This window comes from Halichoerus grypus, chromosome 14 (assembly GCF_964656455.1).
Source record: "Halichoerus grypus chromosome 14, mHalGry1.hap1.1, whole genome shotgun sequence".
Lineage (NCBI taxonomy): Eukaryota > Metazoa > Chordata > Mammalia > Carnivora > Phocidae > Halichoerus > Halichoerus grypus.
In genome coordinates, this window is record NC_135725.1 from 69,870,086 (window position 1) to 69,875,157 (window position 5,072).

Here is a 5,072-nt window from a genome sequence, read left to right on the forward strand (position 1 = left end):
TTAGTTTTAGATATAGTGTTCCATGATTCATTGTTTGTGCATAACACCCAGTGCTCCCTGCAGAATGTGCCCTCCTCAATACCCATCACCAGGCTAACCCATCCTCCCACCCCCCTCCCCTCTAGAACCCTTAGTTTGTTTTTCAGAGTCCATCGTCTCTCATGGTTCTTCTCCCCCTCCGATTTCCCCCCCTTCATTCTTCCCCTCCTGCTACATTCTTCTTCTTCTTTTTTTGAAAGAGAGAATCTTAAGCAGGCTCCTCGCTCAGCATGGACCCTGATGCAGGGCTCGATCTCATGGCCCTGAGACCACTATCTGAGCCAAAATCAATAGTCGGATGCTTCACCGACTGAGCCACCCAGGCGCCCTGCAATGAATGATTTTCTAATGTTTGCCTAAAAAATGCAAGATGCAAGACCACTGTCCTATGTGTGGATGTTCCATTCAGGTTATATTGCCATTAGTTCTTTTCCTATGGATTTTTCAAAGCTTCAGGTCGTAGGTTGTAAGTTCATTTTCATGACTCTTTCTAGTCTCACTACCTCCCATACCATGGCATTTTCCTTCCTCATCAAATTTGTGGGACGAATGGTCTAGGTTTTCTCCTATCTCCTATTCACCTTCCACTTGCTAGTTAATTACATTGCATCACCAGCAGGCCCCTAACACTGCTCTCTTGTGCCACCAAAAAGAAGCTTCATGCCAATTCCAAAGATTCTTCTCAGGTGCCTTTATCCTTTCTGAGCCAATCAATAATGTTACAAAATAATTCAACTCTGGGAATGCCATCTCCCTCAAGCTTTTAGAATATTAAATTACCTTTTCCTAGTATCTCATCTATCCCTTCTTTGCCTCTATACATCCCACTTGTTTCCTCCCTCATCCAAATAGTAAATGAGCTACCTATTAAACATTTGTTATTCACTTTACACGTTATTCACTTTCATTTCACCTTCACAATGGAGATTGGCTGTAGTGCTCCATTTTACTGTTGCGAAACCAAGGTTCAAGGAGCTCAAGATAACTGCTTAAGGTCACGCAGCTAATAAGTGGCAGATAAAAAAATGCATTTGGATTTGTCAAACTCCCAATTCTGTATTATTTTCTCTACTCCTGTATCTTAAACTGGGGTATGAGTATCCTGGATCAGGGGGCAGGTAAAGCTGTGGAATCTACTAGATTATCTATACCGCTTAAGCATTATGGGGAGAAAGTAAATACTTTAAAGTATTTTCATGGTAAAACAAGCCAATCCATAATATGTGCTAAAATATATATTTCAAAAGAACTTTTTAATTAAGTAGGCTCCACGTCCAGTGTAGAGCCCAATGCAGGGCTTGAACTCATGACTCTAAGATCAAGACCTGAGCTGAGATCAAGACTCAGATACTTAACTGACTGAGCCCTCCAGGTGCCCCTCAACAGAACTTTTAAGATGAAACTTGCAACTGCAATGAAATGTGTCCTTTAAAAAAAAGATTTTATTTATTTATTTGATACAGAGAGAGAGAGTGCAAATGGGGGGAGGAACAGAGGGAGAGGGACAAGCAGACTCTGCACTGAGTGTGGAGCCTGACGCAGGGATCAATCTCATGACCCTGAGATCATGACCTGAGCTGAAATCAAGAGTCAGATGCTTAACCAACTGAGTCATGCAGGCACCCCTGAAATGTGCTTTTTGAGTTAGCTTTGAGCCAAGTACCTAGAATCCCAAGGATATCAATTTATTCTTATTTACCATCCAGGCTACACCAAAGAAAATACACTTTGCTCATACCTTGCTACTCCCCATTGCAAGAACCGTTATGTAGGGTTCTAAGCTCAGTTCTTGTTCCTAAACATTCCTGTAGGGACTTCATTCATCCCATGGTTCTATCGCTAGCTTCTATTCTCTCTTTTGATGTATGCCACTGATTCACTTATTCTTTCCTCCATGAGAACTTTACTGTACATCTTTTAACTTACAGGACATCTCTATCTCCATGCATGTCCAGAAACAGCAAACAAAACATTTAAAAATGACATTCCTTATGTATCCCTCCCAACATGCTCCTTCTCCATGAGTTTTGCTGCTGTTTTCCCAATCATTCCTACTTGAAACATTGCGCGGACTCCCTGGTAATCCACATTGGCCTTATCCTAACATCTGTAGAGTTTGGAATGTCAGTTGCCTGGTGGTTGGCCACCCTCGGTCAGTCCCTCTTTAGTCCTTGTTTAGCTCAGTGGTTCTCAAACGGGCAATTTTGTCCCCCAAGGAACAGCTGGCAATGTCTGGAGACATTTTTGGTTGTCCCAATTGACATCTGTTGGGTAGAGGCCAGGGATGCTATGCTGCTAAACCTCCTACCATGCACAGGACTGCCTACACAACATTGAGCTCCAACAGTCAAAATTGTGGTTGAGAAACATTAGCCTGGTCTATGAGAAAATGTTGCTCACTGGGTTCTTTCCCTCTGTTTCTACTTCACCCTCCATTTGGTTGCCAGCATGGATCATGCCACCATTGAAAACTTTCAATGGTTCCTAGCAGATCTCTCATCCTGTCATTCAAGAATCTCCAAAATAGTTCTACTCCCTCCCTTCATAGCATACTGCCATAGAATGCGTAATTGCAAACTCTCGTAAGTGCAGGGAGCCATGAGAGTGTGTAAAAGGAGGAACTGAGGTAGTGGTAGAGAGGCGAGGGCAGGAGGAACGAGGAAAGCTCCCAAGGGCAGTGATGATAAACTGAGATCTGAAGAATGAGTTGAGTTAAGTGGGTGAATTAAGATGTGAAAAGTGCTCCCTGGGGAGGACCAAAGTATGTCAAGGTTTCTGAGCAGAAAGGAGCATGGAGAGTATTTGAAAGACAGAAGCACCAGCATGCCTGAAGCCTAGAAAGCAAGGCAGAAAGTGGCTCAGGATGAGTCTGCAGAGGTACCCTGGGCCTTGTAGACCGTAGCAAGAGATTTAATTTTATGCTAAGATAAATTGGAGCTGTTGAGGGTTTTGAGTAAGGGAGTGATGTGCTGTGTGTGATGTGCTGTGATTTAGGCTATTGTGGGGAGAATGGATTGGGGGGAGGATGAACAGCAAAACTGGAAGGGAAGTGATCAGTTAAGAGTTCTTGCAGTAGCTCAGGCCTAAGGTGATAGTGGTGGGGACGAAGAGTGTGTGAATTTGAAGATATTTAGAGGGCAAAACCAGTAAGAGTGGATTACATGTAGAGTGTGAGAGGGAGGTGCTGAGGACAACCCCTGGGCTTTGAGCTGCATGGATGGTGGTAGCCTGTCAAAGGCCACCTAATTAGTAAGCAGCACAGATAGGCCTGGCATCCAAGGCTTAGACCAATGACCCATGACACATCGCAGCTGCTTCCCAGTGGTTGTGGTTGGTCGACTTCTGCCCCATTGCCTGTTGAAACATTATACCCTTGGATATGGACCTCATAGAAATGTTCTTCCCAAGGTGGAAGCTTCTAATAATCTTGGACTTGGAGTTAGGGGAGCTGGATTAAAATTTCTGCAACATGGGCAGGCCACTCCAAATTGCTGAGCTGGCATCCTCATTGTGTCAAACACAGATGGTCAAAATACCCACTTCAAAGGTTAGTTCTGGGGACAGGGTGGTAGAAGGGAGCCAGTCTACAATGAGTACATTTGAACTTACAGCCCGGGAGCTGCATTCATTCTGCTTCTCAAGTCATGGTTTTATCTTTTTCTCTATAGGTTGTTTTTGTGACATGTGGGCCAAAAGGAGCTTTTGGTTGGATCTTTTTGTTCTGGAGTCCCAGGTGAAGTCAGCTGCAATTTCCTACATGTGAGAGGCTCAGGAAATGTGTGCTGCAAAACTTGCCCCCCACTCTGTCCCTCGCTGTCAGCAGGTGGGCCACTAAATTGTTCTGTGTTTGAGGTCCAGACATAAAACACCATAGTTAGTTAAGAGCCTAAGTAAGGCAGATAATCTCCAAGTTACAGTGTGTCAGAGTCACCTGTGATGACTTTTTAAAAACACAGATTCCTGGGTCCTTACCACCCCACATATTGTAATTTGGTAAGCCAGCATGTGGCCGAAGGATCAAATTTTCAGAAGCTCTGAAGGTGAAACTAAGGCTGGTCATGTAAGTGCTGCCCTGAAGGAAACAAGCCTAGAGTGTTGCTGATATGGCTAGGATTCTTTGAGGGCAGAAACCCTGTCTGGTTCCCTACACCAGGGCCTACTGGGGTGTTAAACAAACATTTGAGCTAAATTGAATAAATCATTGAGTCTTGTTAAATTGAATTACTGTACCATGACCTTATTTTCCTTCCCATCCATCCCAAGTCAAATGTTGACAAGTCTGCTACAATTTTAGGAACAATGGATTTTAGAGAGAGGGGTAAGGTTCAGGAAAATGTGTGTGTGTGTGTGTGTGTGTGTGTGTGTGCGTGCGCGTGTGTGTGTGTGTTAGGAGTTATGGAAATCCCAGAGTACTACTGAGCAGGCTAAAAGGATTTGGGATTCTCATCCATGAGGACCTGCTGCTGATGGGACTCCATTCTAACTCTACCATTCACTGGAAGTTTTCATGGAGATACGAATGAAAAGTAAATGAAGCTAGGCCCAGGTTTAATAAGGCACTATCTCCCCCATGATGCATTCTCCCTGGGAGCAGGGAACTAGACCCTAGAGGTCCCCTCATGCTCTGAGAGCAGCACCCCAAGGGCTGTCAGCTTCCTCTGGACCACAAAGGCTTCCATTCTCTTGCCTGTGCAGCAGCCCATCCTCACATCTCCCTTCACATCTCCCTTCCTCCTGTACTGAAATCTTGTATTGCTTGTGAGAGTCAAATGTTACAACAGCTGGAGCAGAACATCCCACCAGGCTTGCTTTACTGCCACCACAGGCATGGCCTCTGACCAGCTTTCCTATATAGCACATGTCCTAATACATATCTGAAAAGCAAAACTTAAAACAAATTGTATACTTGGTAGACATATGATTTCAAAATACCATGTACAAGAGGATGTACTTACAGGAAACACAGGGTAAAGAGCAAAAAGGTCTTGGAAAGGACAAGGAAGGCAACTCTGGGGACTAGTTTTTTCCTTTAT